Genomic DNA, 16,011 nt, shown 5'->3' on the forward strand with positions numbered 1-16,011 from the left:
ATGCAGCCCAATAACGCGCACACTCTGCTCTCCATCCTCCCAAACTAAGGCAGGTGGGTCTCTGCCACTGGCTGCTTCCGCAGCAAGTTTTCTTCTTGTCTTCCTGCCCCACGTGCTGCTCCACTCCTGCTGCACCTTCCCTCCACTCCCCTCCGGTCACTTCCAAGCCCTTTGTCTCATTCTCCCACTCCCAGCTTCATGGCGCTGCCCAGGCTACCTTCTTCTCAGACCAGTCTCCCTCTTTGCATGAACCAAACAACCACATTCATCCCTGGAGTCAGCAAATGCAACCACAGTGAAGTCAACGGCTCTGCTTCAGAGCCAGGAGGGTTAGAAAGACATGATGTGTTTGACAGGGGCCCTTTCTGCTCGGTATAATCCTTCAGCCAGGTGTTACTAGTGGCAACACGGGCCTGTCTAACAATATCTTGAGGTTCCACTTAATCTGGTGAAAATAAATAGCTCAGACCCCCCGCCTAAAACTTTTTCTCCTATTAGGTTTTAGGAATTAAAAATGTAAAGCACCATTATCACCTTCCTGCACGTGCAGCACCTGAAATACTCAAGACCAAAACCCCTTGTTTCAAGTAGCTTTAATACATCCAAGACAATCAAGAGAAGACTCCCTGAAGAAACCCTACCTAAAAAGATTGAAAAAGAGCCCAGAATTCCCTGGTAAGTGTGACCTGACTAGCCAATCCGGGCCCACGGCTGTCCAGATTTGGATGTGCCACTTTCCCTATTGGACAACTCCCGGATGTTTTCACACTCCATTCCGCTGCCAAGTATCTCCACAGGCATGGCACAGTCAGAGTGCAGAATTCCAGATTGTTCACATCTGGGGACATTAGGCAGCCCCTGAGCTGCATGGAAATTATCCCTGCCTCAGTGTTCCCCATTTACCCAGAGAGCAGAGTGTGCAAATTAGCCCACGGCAGGTGCCATTTCCTCCATTTTCCCACTTCACCTGTCGAGGGTGCCAATAACTTTGGTCTTCACGCCTCCCAGGCCTTGTGCCATATGCATGGTTTGAATTCTGTATTGGTGGAGGGGGGGGGGGGAAGGAAGCTTCAGTCAGACTACCGGGTCCACGTGTGGGGGGCAAGCAAATTCCATGCCTGCCTGAGGCTTGAAGTTTGGGGGGGCAGCAATGCTCCCCCAAACTATACCCATGCCTTGAGCTCACATCTGCTAGAGAGCACCTGCCATGCACAAGAAAGAAGCATTTCTTAGAGTCATAGAATCCTAGAAGATGAGGGTTGGAAGGGACCCCAGGAGGTATCTAGTCCAACCCCCTGCTCAAAGCAGGACCAACCCCAACTAAATCATCCCAGCCAGGGCTTTGTCAAGCCGCAGCTTAAAAACCTCTAAGGATGGAGATTCCACCACCTCCCTAGGTAACCCATTCCAGTGCTTCACCACCCGCCTAGGGGAAAACATTTTTCCTAATATCCAGTTAGTTAAAGGCTGCTATCAAATCCCCCCGCACTCTTCTCTTTTGCAGACTAAACAAGCCTAGTTCCCTCAGCCTCTCCTCATAAGTCCTGTACTCCAGCCAGCAAGAGCCCTGGGTCTCCCGGCTAGCCCTGGCTTGGATGCTGCGTGCCCACATGCCCGGCTAGGCCTGGCTCAGTGAGCCATGCAGCCGGCAATGAGAAAAATCAAGGAAAATATTTGGCTCAGTTCTGACAATGTTTGGAATGTGTCAGCAAAGCAACAACATTTTGTTCCAGGTCAGCAAATGTGTTCCTGTGTGATTGTTATCCCTGGAGTTAGGTCACCTGTACGGGAGACCCCGGTTTGCGTCCCTGCTCTGGTGCAGGGATTTAAACTCAGATAATCCTGCTTCCAACCCACCAGGGTGCAGGCCTGGCTGGAGCAAGTAGCTCTCAATCTCACCTGTTGAAGCTGCTCCGCTTTAAATAGCCACATCAATATTCACTGGGCCAAACAGAGAGAAACAGCGAGTCTGTGGCCTGGTGATAGAAGCACTCACCTGCGAGGAGACATAGATTCAGATCTCTCCTCTGACTCAGGCAGAGAGAGGATGTGAATCCCACTGCCCACCTGTGTGTTTTAAGCACCAGTCTGTGGCATTGTTCTCATTCATGCACTCTCTGGCCCAAGAACTATTTAGTATTAATACAAAGTAGAACCACTTGCCAGGAGAAAGTGCGAGTCCTCTCCTGTAACACAGCCTATCGCCAGCGGTCACGCTGCTCATCGAGCAGGGGGTGGTCTCAGCGATCAAGTCCCTGCTCCAGCATGGAGTCAAACCTGGGCCTTCTCTGTTCTGGGCAAGCAGCCTAACTGGTGTGAGGCTATAATGGGGGCTGGGGGTATCCTTTTTTACTTGTCTCAAACAGCCCTGAGAAACATCTCCCAGCCAAACCGAATCGGGTCAGATTTGCAAATGGTTTCAGGGGGACAGAAATTGCATTTTTCAGTTAATAAATTATTTGTCTGAAAAATTTGCCCAGCTCTACTCATGACCATGGTCCCCATGTCCTAGGTTGAGGAGACCATCAATCCTAATGGGAGTGCTGGATCTGTACCAGAGATTTTAGCCCCCTCCAGCGCACACTATCACAGCAGGAGATGCCTCTGCGGTGGGGGAAGGGGATACAGATGGAGAAGTGTCATTTTGGCAACAGCTATAGCTTAGCTCTGCTTTTAACATGCTCCTGCTGTGTGTGCTTCTCTCATTATCACCTCGTGGGGAGAGTTAAAGGTTTGATACCTGTCCGTGAGATGACAGCATCTCACACCTCCGATTCTGGAGCGTCAAAATATCTCTTTCCATTGCCAGTGAAAATCACCCTGTAAGGGAAGACGCGTCTCCGCAGCCAGCAAGCGTGAAGGATAAATTTGGAGCGGAAGGAAGGGGAGGCACCATTTTGGAGAAAGCTGTTCGTGTTCCACAGCAGAGCGGTGTGGATCGGGCTGCCTGGTTCCAAAGTAGCTCTCGTTTTGGGTCTCTTGAGTTCTGGGTGCCCAGCTTGAGACGTCGTATTTGGCGTGGAGGGTCAAGGTCCGTCCCTGGGCCTCCCTTACGCTGGAGCCAGCTCTCAGGATGAGTCAGAGCAGCCTCAGAGGTTCTCGAACTACATTCAGCTGCTGAGGCTTCCAGATTTCCTTTCAGCAGCTGGAGAACAGCTGGAGTGCAGCTCTGGGGCGGGGCCAAATGCCAGGAAGTGGCACAGAACCACTGTATTGATTTAGGTCATGGGGGGAGCCAGATCCACTGGCTTTGTGGCCAGGCTGTACCACAGGGTCTGTCTACACTGTGATTAGACGTCCGTGGCTGGCCTGTGCCAGCTGACGGGCTGGAGCTAAGGGGCTGTTTCATTGCATTGTGGAGCCTGGGCATTGGGACCCTGTGAGGGGGAGGGCCCAGTTGCTGTGGAAGTCCAGCTCCGGGTAATGATTGATCCTTTGCATTCCCCTAGGGCTTTTATTCTGAAGAGGTGACATTGCTGCAAAGACTGGGACTAAACTCCTCTCATCTTCCTTGTGCAGTAGGGCGGGATGATCACCTTTGGTTCAGAGAGGAGCTATGACTTGCCCACAGTGTCAGGGCCAGAAATAGAACCCAGGAGTCCTGACCGCTAAGCCCCTGCTGTCACATACCAGCTGACCTGGCGTTAGTTTGGCCGTCACCTTATGTTCAGTGTGCATGGTGCTGGCTTCTCTGAATAACATGCTGAGCGGTGCCGCCGGTCGCCTGGCAGTGGCAATGCGTGTGCCTGGCAGTGTCTGGGGACGGTGGTGCAGCATAACAGAACACAGGGGACCGAATGACACACAAACACGTCTGCAGGCTCGGCTTGCTCCAGGCAGCAGTGTCTCACTGGGGCTGTGTTCCCTGTGAGCTAGTCACCAACCCACCATGTGTTGTGTGTGCCAGCTCACCCAGCCTCCATGTCTGAGTCTGTGCTCGGGGGGGGAATGAACCCATCCCCCAGGACTGGCCCAAGCACCTATTTCTAGGTGTGTCTTGGCTCCATTTGGGGAATACAGCTGAGATTGCTGTAACTCACTTGGGGTCTGGGGCCAGAACAAGGGAGGTGCAGAGATATCTCACACCGGAGCGCGTCAGAACTTTCCCCAGAGAAACCTGCCTGGATTCCTGCTGGACTGCAGCGGACCCGCTCCGGGACAGCCCTGCCAAGCCTGGCTTTCTAGGCTCCCTGTGTGGAGCAAGGGCTCTGAGGAACTCCAGGGTCCCAGCTGCATGGCATCCCAGCCTGCAAACCTGGGACCCTGACTCTAATCGGGGCTGGGCTCTCGGGTCTGCAGCAGGTAGTTTGGAAGCCCACGCCTGTGCAGCTGGCAGCCTGCAGTTCTGGGGTGGGCTCCCAGGGTCGACGGCTCTGGGCAGGGGCAGAGGCAGTCTAGGCTGGCCTGGGGGCCGCGTGGCAGGGCTGCCCTGGTGCTGCAGACAGGAGCTGCTCAGCTGCTGAGTGAAACAGACCCGTCCTGCTGGCAGCAGTGCTGGGGAGCTAATGTCCTTTGGGAAACACCCTGCAGCGGGGACTGTGAAACAAACGGGTGGGTGGGGACAGGACCCAGAGCGACCCAGACAAATGGGGGAGTGGTAGATACACTGGAGGGTAGAGACAGAATACAAAATGACCTAGACAAATTGGACAATTGGGCCAAGAAAATCTGATGAGGTTCAACAAGGACAAGTGCAGAGTCCTGCACTTAGGATGGAAGAATCCCATGCACAGCTACAGACTGGGGACCGATGGGCTAGGCAGCAGTTCTGCAGAAAAGGACCTGGGGGTAACAGTGGATAAGAAGCTGGATATGAGTCAGCAGTGTGCCCTGGTTGTCAAGAAGGCTGATAGCATATTGGGCTGCATTAGTAGGAGCATTGCCAGCAGGTCGCGGGAAGTGATTATTCCCCTCTATTCAGCATTGGTGAGGCCGCATTTGGAGTATTGTGCCAGTTTTGGGCCCCCCACTACAAAAAGGATTTGGACAAATTGGAACGAGTCCAGCAGAGGGCAATGCAAATAATTAGGGGGCTGCAGCACAAGACTTATGAGGCGAGGCTGAGGGAACTGGACTTGTTTAGTCTGCAGCAGAGAAGAATGAGGGGGATTTGATAGCAGCCTTTAACTACCTGAAAGGGGGTTCCAGGGAGGATGGAGCTAGGCTGTTCTCCGTGGTAGTAGATGGCAGGAAAAGGAGCAACGGTCTCAAGTTGCATTGAGGGAGGTCTAGACCCTGTCACTGGTTCCGATGGGGTCTGTGTCGTCCGTCTATCCCAGCTGTCGGCAGGATCACAGGGCTGTACCAGGGCAGGTCTCTTGGGCACCTCTCCTGTTGCTCTGGTTGGAAAGTCCAGCCCCGGTGGGTCGGAGAGGGTGAAGTGCTGCTAGCCAAGTCTGTCCCCCAACAACCTCATCTCACCGCCATGCTTGCACCTGGCAGATTCCCCCGTCCTCCCTGGCCCTGCTCAGGGGAGCGTTCTCAGCGTCCTGGTGTTGCCCGTGGCTCTGCACCGCGGTGCCAGGAGCTGGTCCTCCTAAAGGGACAGGGATGCTCGTCTGCACTGGATCACTGCAGTGTGCACATGGGGCCAGTGTTGCAAACCAGCCAGCAGGAGTCTCCTGCGAGCCCTGGGTCTCCCGGCTAGCCCTGGCTTGGATGCTGCGTGCCCACGTGCCCGGCTAGGCCTGGCTCAGTGAGCCCTGCAGCCCCTGGGGAGGGAAAGCTAAGGGGAGGGATTCACTAAGGGAAAGTCATGCCTGACCAACCTGATTGCTTTCTATGATGAGGTGACTGGCTCTGTGGATGTAGGGAAGGCGGTGGATGTGATATACCTTGACTTTAGCAAAGCTTTTGATACGGTTTCTCACAGTATTCTTATCAGCAAGTTAAAGAAGTATGGGTTGGATGAATGGACTATAAAATGGATAGAGAACTGGCTAGAGCATAGGGCTCAACGAGTAGTGATCAATGGCTCCATGTCTAGCTGGCAGCCGGTCACAAGCGGAGTTCCCCAGGGGTCGGTCCTGGGGCCGGTTTTGTTCAACATCTTTATTAATGATCTGGAGGATGGGGTAGATTGCACCCTCAGCAAGTTTGCGGACGACACTAAGCTGGGGGGAGTGGTAGATACCCTGGAGGGTAGGGATAGGATACAGAGTGACCTAAACAAACTGGAGGATTGGGCCAAAAGAAACCTAATGAGGTTCAACAAGGACAAGTGCAGAGTCCTCCACTTAGGAAGGAAGAATCCCATGCACAGCTATAGACTGGGGACCAACGAGCTGGGCAGCAGCTCTGCAGAAAAGGACCTGGGGGTAACGGTGGATAAAAAGCTGGATATGAGTCAGCAGTGTGCCCTGGTTGTCAAGAAGGCTAATGGCATATTGGGCTGCATTAAGAGGGGCATTGCTAGCAGGTCACGGGAAGTGATTATTCCCCTCTATTCGGCATTGGTGAGGCCGCATTTAGAATATTGTGTCCAGTTTTGGGCCCCCCACTACAAAAAGGATGTGGACAAGTTAGAGAGAGTGCAGCGGAGGGCAACCAAAATGATTAGGGGGCTGGAGCACAGGACTTATGAGGAGAGGCTGAGGGAACTGGGCTTGTTTAGTCTGCAAAAGAGAAGAGTGAGGGGGGATTTGATAGCGGCCTTTAACTACCTGAAAGGGGTTCCAGGGAGGATGGGGCTAGGCTGTTCTCGGTGGTGGCAGATGACAGAACAAGGAGCAATGGTCTCAAGTTGCAGGGCGGGAGGTCTAGGTTGGACATTAGGAAAAAGTTTTTCACTAGGAGGGTGGTGAAGCACTGGAATGGGTTACCTAGGGAGGTGGTGGAATCTCCATCCTTAGAGGTTTTTAAGCTGAGGCTTGACAAAGCCCTAGTTGGGATGATATAGCTGAGGTTAGTCCTGCTTTGAGCAGGGGGTTGGACTAGATGACCTCCTGAGGTCCCTTCCAACTCTAATATTCTATGATTCTATGATTCTATGCAGATGTGAGTGAATCCGTCCCCTGGGTCTGCTCCCCTTCCCACACCCTCACATCCTCTGCTCAGTCACAGCCCAGACGAGCGCCGCTCCCCAGTGTCAGGCCATGTGGGAGGAGGAAACAAGGCATATGGAGGCAGTGACTGGCCCACAATGGCAGAGCCCGCTCTGGCTCCCAGTTCCCTGCTCTAACCACTAGAACACACTGCTTTCCTGGATCAGCCCCTGCGTCCCATTCCGTGCGCTGACTGCAGCAGCACACCGTCTCCCGGGGCCGGGATCCTGGCCCCTATTGCTCCAGCCACTGCACAAGGCTTCCTCCAGGCCTCGAGCCAGAAACGACCTCCCAGGGCCCTGCGCTGCCCCCCCCAGCACTGCTACAGTGGGGTGCTACAGGAGTACGCATGGCCCTCTTGTTACTACACCAGGGAGCAGCGTCCGGGCCGCTGCTGGGCAAGGTGCAGCAGAGGAAGAGCTTTCCATCTCCATGCAGTCCTAACAAGGGAGCATCTGAACCCCGCAGGGGTCACGCCCTCAAACCCAGAATCCTCAGTGCCTGGCCTCTCCTTCCCCCCAGTCCTTGAAGCCTCTGCGTGGGCCCCCAGCTGGCCTGCGCCTGCTCAGGAAGCGTCTGGCAGCCCGGGGCTCCTGGGGACAGCTGGCGAAGCCTAGGCTGTCTGGTCTGTTCAATATCGGGCAGGCGCTGCTGTCGGATGGACTGCTGCGTTCCCCGCCCACGCACCTCTCCCTGCACCCTGGCAGCAGCGAGGTCCGGCCGCGCGTTCCCCGGGCAGGGGACCTGTGTGCAGACACTGAGCTGCAGGCCACAGGGGAAGACCATTTGTCGTTGCCAGTTGGAGGAAGGGGCCCAGTGACGGAGCAGCCAGTCCATCGGGCAGCATTGCCCAGTGGGCAGGGCACTGGCAGGTCCCCAGAGATGTGGAGTCTGGTCTGGCTCTGCCACTAACTGTCTGTGTGACCTGGATTGAGCAGGGGCTGAGAGCCAGGATCTGGTTCTTGCCCTGGCTCCGGGAGGGAGCACGGTCTGGTGGCTGAACGGGGAGTCAGGACTCCTGGCCTTGCTGTTGTCTCACTCGGTGACCACGGGCAAGTTGCTTCCCTCTCTGCACAACAGGCTGATGCTTTCCCCACCTCCGCCCCATGCTTTGGGATCCCTGACTGCAGCTTTTCCAGCCCAGCTTCGAGGATTCTCCTTTGTTTGCCATAACCGGGGCAGCTCTGCTGCTTTGCTCATTCTTCCCTGCATCTCCCAGGCCGTGTGGCAGGACCAGCCTGAGCTGAGGCGCTTGGCCCTGACAGGGGCAGCACCACCCGGTGTGGAGGACACTGGTATGGCAGCCAGGAGACTTAGGTTCTGTTCCTGCCACTGACTCATTGGGTGACCATGGGCAAGTCATTTTGCCTTCCGTATGATGGTGACAACGATCCTTCCCCTGAGATCTAGGAAGCTGATGGGAGGAGAGGGACGTGGGGAAAAGCTGGAAGGGAGGCAGATTGCCCTGCTGCTCTGGTGTGGCAGGTTGCAGGGGGGGGGGAGTGGAATGTGGAGGCAGCTACGCTCTGTATGTTCCCATCCCCGAGGAGCAGCTCGCTACCTCCAGCCCCAGAGGAATAACAATAAAAGAAACAAGCCAGAGCCCCCGGCTCCACTCACCTCCTCTGGGCCACAGCCGCCTGCCTGCAGCGCTGCAGCCTGGGAGATGTCAAGGGGCAGGACACCCAGAAACAAAGGCACGCCCGTTAGGTAGCTGAACGTGGAAGAGCTGGGCCCAGCCAGTGACCCGAGCCTGGCTGTTTGGTCTCTGCGGGTCCATTTACACTGACTCTCAGAGCTTGGGTCACCTGACGGGTCCGCGGGACTGTGGCTGCAGGGTTAAAAATTGCAGTGCAGACATGCGGGTGGGGCCGGGGCTCTGAGACCCTCCCTCTCACGGGATCTCAGAGCCCCAGTTCCCGCCCAAGCCCAAATAGCTACACTGCAATTTTTAACCCTGCAGCTGGAGCTCCGCGGGCCCGAATCAGATGGCCCGTGGCCATGCTGTGGGTTTTTCATTGCAGTGCAGATGTACCCAGAGAGTCCAGGGTACCAGCCACGGGGCCGCAGGAGTGAATGTGGCCATTCGAGAAGGACTAATCCTGGCTCGTGAGTCGGTTTCGTTGCTAACTGAGGGAGTCACTTACATATCCGAGGCCTGCTCTTGGCTCGGTCTAGGCGGGCCCCGGGCATAATGAACCCATCCGCGATTCGCATGGTGCTGCGGCGTGAGCCCGGCCCTCCTGGGTCAGTGGGCTAACCCTCCCGCTGGAGGACGGCCTGCTTCATGCTCTTCCATTCTGAGCAAGCAGGGCTGCGCCGGCCGAGGCTGTCCTGCACCTCCCTTCCAGGGCAGCTGCAGGAGGCCTCCCTTCCCAGGGCATCCCGGGGACCCATGGCAACGATGCTTGTTCCAGAGCAGCAGCGACGTGGAAGGGTGTTTGGCTGATTAAGGGCCAGGGCGACACTGTCCAGTTATGGAGCGAACCAAAAGGGTCGGGAGGTCAAGGGATAGCTACGGATTGACAGCTCGCTACGGATCGCCTGGCTAATTCGGTGGACATGATCTCAGCCCAGCGTGGTGATGGGTGCAGGAGGAGAGGACTGCCCAGTGGCATGGACCAAACAGTGGAAGGGAGAGAATTCCCAGTGGCTACCAGGAGACCTGTTCAGAGTGATGACCCCCATGGACAGAAGCGCTACCTCTACGGGGCAGGCTGGGACAGGCAACGGGAAACGTGCGGAGGGGGACTCACTAGATCCCCTCATACAGCCCGCTAAACACGATTTTATTGGTTAAAAATCGACTCTGCCCTGTTACACACTGGCTCCCTCTTGTGACTGAAGGGAAGAATGCATTGACTGGCCACATTGACCACCGCTACGCATAGAACAGCTTCAGTGACCTTATTAACGTCCGTGGTCTGCACCTGCATGCACCAGAGCTGGTTTGAGCTCCTAGGGTGAGAGTTCCAGATCTCAGCAACCCATGAAGACACTCGCCCCTCCCCCAGGCGCTTAGGAAAATGAAATGGGAGCTGACCTCTTGTGACAATCCAGATTCAGCAGCTCAAGCTCTGAAGGCCCCAGGAAAGCCAGGCCACCAGGTCTTGGGATTTCACCATGACTCTCACAATATGTCGGATTTTTCTTAAAGCCCCAAATGCTCGATTGCCGGAGAATCTTCGCTGAGAACATAATGCAGGTCTCAGCCTTTGTGGCTGCAGAAGGAAGCTGGAGCCGTGACCCCGCACATCCTACAGGCTCTGAACCAGAAGCAAAGAAAAGGAACCCCGCACCGATGACTTGTAAGCCAATCTCCTGACTCCTGAGTTTTGACCGTCGCGGGCTGGCAATACTGGGGCTGTTGTGGCTGCTGATGACTGATGACCGGGAGCACCATGGCAATGGGGTCTGCAGGCCCCACGCTGAGCCTGGGCGGTGCTTAGAGCCATGTACACCCATTGGCCAGCGAGGCCCTGCCCCTCAGCAGGCGCAGGGCATGGTCCCAGTGGAGGGATGCTGGCAGCCCAGGAGAAGGGAGTGAGCTGCATGTGTCCCCGGGAAGCCAGGTGATGCTGAGAACGGTGCCCAGTGTGGCAACAGCCCTGTGAGGGCCGGTCTAGTGTCAGAGAGTCAGACTCCCCTCCTTTCTAGGGGTGAAAGCCTAAGGGAGATTGACTCATTGAACAGGACACTGAGAGATGGACTGAGGAGCTCCGGGTTGGTAGGAAGTGGCCCACGGGAAACACTTTGGGGTAGCTCATTAACTGAACTGGACACTTGGATAATCTCTAGGGCTGGGACCTGGTGGAGTGGATGGCCCAGGTCCCTCCTCCTTCTCCCACTTCTTCGTAGCAACCAAACACTGGGAGAGCAATCAGAGCACCAGGGGCGACTGGGGCCGCAGCTGGGGCCCCCTCTGGGACTACTAGGCCTGCAGAAATTGTAAGGCCAAGAGCTAACCACTAGGACAGATGGTCATCAGACCTTCTGGCTACAGAACTGGCGGAGAAGGCGGGCAGTGTAGGCTCTTGATCTGGAAAAAGACCTTAAAAATTGTAGCGATGGAGCTGGACACGTTGCTAAAATGGGTTGTCGAGAATCAATAACAGCAACAACGACAACAGACCCGGTGCTGCTGCAGCTGGTGATGCAGCAAAAACAGGCTCTGTAACAATACCAGCAGGTGCTTTGGGAGGTGGCTACACAACCCAGGGAAGAAGAACGGCTCATGCAGCAGGTGGAGATGCTGCGGAAGCCTCAGCCAGAGCCATCTACCCCGCTGGAGGCGTGGCTAGACCCAAACCAGCTCCCAACCTTTCCCTGATACTGACAACAATGGGGCCAGGCGACAAGCCCGAAGCATCCCTGGTGACAGTGGAGAAAGTTGCCATGGTGGCCTGTTGGCCAACAGAGCTGGGCAGTCCTGCTCGCACCGGACTGACAGGGCTGGCCCAGGCTGTGTACTGGAGCCTAGGTACAGTGGGTGTGCAGGATTATTCCCAAATCAAGCCAGGCCATCTTGGATGTCTTTGGCATCTTCAATAAGACTCACTGCCAGAGATTTCAAGGAGAGAAATTTGCACCTGGAGCCCAACCAAGGGCAATGCACAGACCCTAGAGGAACACAGCTGGTGGTGGCTGCAGCCCAAGGCAAAGACGGGAGTGCAGGTGGCAGTGAAGACTGTGTTAGAGCCGGGTTCCCAGCCTTTCTGGCTCGAGGGCCACAAATATCAATTTTACAGCCCTGAAGGGCCCCCAGTCCAGCATCTCAGAAAACATATTGACATATACACCGCGAAGGACTGCAAATAACTACAGCTGGAAAGGGAACATTTTGATACTGCTCTGCTCATTTCTACAGTCACTATTTTACACCTAGAAATTACTCACGGGAAGTCACGGTAGGCAGACCAAACCGGAAAGCGCTGATTCTTAGCGTCCGGCCCCTCCTTAAGCATGGTGGGTCCTGGCTGCTCTGCCAGCAGCCTCCCCCCACTCCCGCCTACAGCCAGATGGAAGGAGTTCAGCCAGGAGGCTGCGTCCTCGCTGATCTCCCGTCCCCTTGGCTGCAGCAGGGAAACCGCACACGTCCTGTAGCCCCGTGCGCTCCACCTGGGTCCCTAGGCAGTGGCTCCCTTCTGCATCCGGGGGACGGGAGATCAGAGCTCCCCTCCCTCTGGCTCCAGCAGGGACCCAGTGCCTAGGGACCCAGGCGCAGTGCTTTGCCGTGCTCCCTGCTACAGCCAGGGCAGGGCAGCGCCGATCTCCCATCCCCTTGGCTGCAGCAAGGAGCCTGCACCGGTCTTGTAGCCCCGCAGCAATGCGCTCCGCCGGGTCCTTAGGTAGCAGCTCCCTTCTGCAGCCAGTGGGAGGGGAGCGGCGGGCCACCTTGAAAGACCCCACCAGCCACTTCTGGCCCATGGACTGCAGGTTGGGAAGCACCGCGTTAGAGCAACTCCAGATCTTCCTGCCCGGAATACTGGAGTGGGTGATATGACATTGACTGGAAACTGGTTGGAAGCAGTGACATTGGCTGAGAATGCTATGCTGACTGATGGGCCTGCCCTCAAAACACCAAGAGAGGGCTCAACGTAACAACAGCCAACTCAGATGACCAGGGGAGGAGTGAAGAGGGGAAACACGAGAGAAACCTGACTGCCCATTCTAAAGGGGATGGGACCAACAGAGCAGGATCGACCATGGAGGTTTATCCCCATGGACAGATGGGACAGGAAGGTGGTTTTTGTGTGGTCTGCGGCCTCCTCCACTGACCCATGGGAATACTATTAAACATGGGAGCCCAAACAGTTGAAACACATTCCCAGTCTAGCAGCTCCTTCGTGTGCGGTCAAGTGGACCACTTCTGACAAGAGCGTCTGTATATGGCCTGCAGCTATGGACAAGTCTTGGTAGCCAAATCCAGAGCTCACAAGAGGGTATTGGAGAAACTAGTGGTTCCAGTAAAGGTTAATGGGATCAGGGTCCAAGGCGTAATAGACATGAGCTGTAGTGAAACAATGGTCAAAGAACACCTGGCCAGGGATGAGGGAGAACTTTCAGGCATCATATTCCTTTAATGCATCCATGGGGATGAGTGACTGTACCCATGAGACAAGTCCAGCCAACAATACAGAACTGCCTGGACACCAATCACGAGAGAGTAACCAAGAATTTAGCCTACCCCACCCCATGATAATTGGGTGAGACAAGAGGTACGTCCAAAAACTGATGAAATTAGGACGAGAATGCATCCCCAGAGGGAAAAGAGGGAGAAGTGAAAGATGCAACAAAAAGAGACCCCACCAGAGGATGGTCAAATGTGGAGAGACGATGACTATGGGGAAGGATCATCAGCATCCTCAGGTAATGGCCCCAAATCCAGTAACGATGGAGTTGCAGCAGTAATTCCCGCCCTTGCTCAGCCTCTCCCCTGAAATGTGGGGCGAGGGTGGGCCAGCCGTTGGTCTGGGACTTGGGGCAGCTGGGGCAGCACTTGGACCACTCAGCACTCTGGGGTGGGGCCACCCGGCGCTGAGGCCACCTGGCCAGCACTCCGGGGCCCGATGCTCCTGGGCTGGGGCCACACCTGGCCGGTGCTCTGTGTCTGGGGCCATGCCAGGCTGGTGATCCAGGTCTGCCCAGTGCTTAGGTTGCTCGGGGCTGGGGCCAATGGCTCGGCTGGCTGGCAGGCTGGGTCTCAGGACGGGCTGGGGCTGGTGGCTCAAGCCAGCTGGGGTGGGGCTCCTCCAGCTGCAGTAGGGGGGCTCGGGGCTTTGGCGAGGGAGTGGACGAAAGCAACGTGGTCTCAGGTGGAAGGGGCGGGGCTATGGGCTAGCCTCCCCGAATGCGGGATTCATGTGCCCAGGTCAACGATGAAGTACAAGAGCCATGATCATCCAAACAATTGCCTCACTTTGAATAGCAAAGGGAAAAATATACTGGGTGGTGAAAGACGCATAGACCGGGGAAGTCAGGGTGCAACGCCTTGTTCCCAAGCGAGGTGTTAAAGCTAGATCTCACAATACACTGCAGAGGACATCTCAGGCAGAGCCAAACACCGTAACGGATGCCCCTGAGAAGCTGTTGGCCGGGTATGCACAAGGAAGTGTGGGACTATTGTGCTTCATGCCCTGAATGTCAGTGGACGAGCATAGGGAAGGTCCCTAAGACCCCCGCTAGTGCCCCTCCCTGTTGTACGGACCTTATGCCAATGGATCAGGATAGATTTAATAGGCTTGCTGGAAAAAAGCCCAGCAGGGCACCAATACAGCGTAGTGATTATGGTCTATGTTACACACTACCCCTGCTCCCCCAACGTGATACTCATCACACCGAGTTGGTGGAAGGATTCGCCTGGGGAGGGATTCCTAAAGAAAGACTGACCAGGGAACTAACTTTCTGTCACGCCTGCTGTAATGAACTGTGTAACGTGCTGAAGATGAAAGCCCTCAGACATCTGCTTATCATGCACAGGCTGGTGGAGCATTTTAATAATCCCTTGGAAGGGATGATAAGAAGTTAGTGGCCTCCAGTCCTCATTACTGGGATCAGCTCCTACCCTCTCTTCTGTTTTCCATATGGGAAGTTCCCCAAGTTTCTACCGGATTTTTCCCCATTTGAGTTATTGTGTGGGGGACAAGCCCGGGGAATAGCAGAGCCGATTCCTGAAACGTGGGAGGGCTGGATGGGAGTCAAGGTCCACCAGCACAGTACAGTGTGTGTTCTGTTGAAGAGAGACGCTCTGGGTGAGTTTGCAAAGGAGAACTTGCTGAAGGCACAAAACGCTCTTTATAACAGGGGTGCCTGTTTCTGAGAATTCCAATCGGGGACCATGTGCTATTTCTTCTGTCTAGCCTCAAGTCCGAGCTGTTGCCCTGGTGGCAAGGGCCCTTCAAAATAGTGACCACAGATTAAGACGTTTGCCAGGCCAGGAAGAGGAAAGTCACCCAAATATGTCAACTTACTGAAGGCATAGAAAGAACAGGAGGGACTCTTCGTCTCTCCGTTCCCCTGTGAGCCAAAGCTTGGTCCCCATGCAACAGGGGCTCCCCAGTCAGGGACCGTATTGGTTGGGGAAGGTCTATGACCAAAAGAGGGGCAGCAGATACACAAACCCTTCAGCACATTCTCCTCCATGTTTTCAGCACCACCAGGCCAGGCGCACCCAGCGTTCTATTGCATAGAGACGCGACCCCACCGGATCGTGTGCCACCGTTATCTGGAAACCTGCAGGAGCCTGTGCCACAAGAGCTACAGAACACGCTGGCTGGGGGTGCGGGGGGGGTCGCCGAGGAGTCACCCAGTGAGTGGGGAAGTCCGAGAGCGCTTGCACCCAAACAGGACGGCTCAACGCGGTTCTGCATGGCTTTTCGAAAAGTGAACGCAATATCCAAATTGGATGCCTATCCCATGCCGTGGTTCAACGAATTGCTGGAGAGGCTGGGCGCTGCCAGGTGTGTATCCACTCTTGACCTATCCAAGGGGTACTGGCAGATTCCCATTGCCCCTGGATCCAGGGAAAAGTCACCCTTCTATACAGCCCTGGGCTTTTTCCAGTTTAGAAGCATGGCCTTCGGGCTGCTTGGGGCTGTGGCTACATTCCTGAGGTTAATGGATAAAGTATTGCACCCACAGTCAGTGTACAGCCGCTTACAATGATATCAGCATCTACTGCGAGACATGGGACAACCACATAACACAACAGGCCTACAGGCACTCCCGTGAGGGCGGGCTGACAGCTAACCTGGATCAAAGTCAATTAGCCAACCTGCACGAGAACTGTCTGGGGTGCATCGTGGGTGGGGGGTGGCCATTAATAGGGAAGGGAAAGGCCTTGTCAGAATGTCCCATCCCCTCTATGCAGAAACAAGTGCATTGCTTCCTGGGTGCTCTAGGCCACAGTTTCTCAACCTGTGGTACGTGTATCCCTGGGGGTACGCGAGACACAGGCAGGGGGTACCCG

The sequence above is a fragment of the Emydura macquarii genome, unplaced genomic scaffold (genome assembly GCF_026122565.2).
Source record: "Emydura macquarii macquarii isolate MOO-44397 ecotype Brisbane River unplaced genomic scaffold, CSIRO-AGI_Emac_v2 contig_1692, whole genome shotgun sequence".
Taxonomy (NCBI): Eukaryota; Metazoa; Chordata; order Testudines; family Chelidae; genus Emydura; species Emydura macquarii.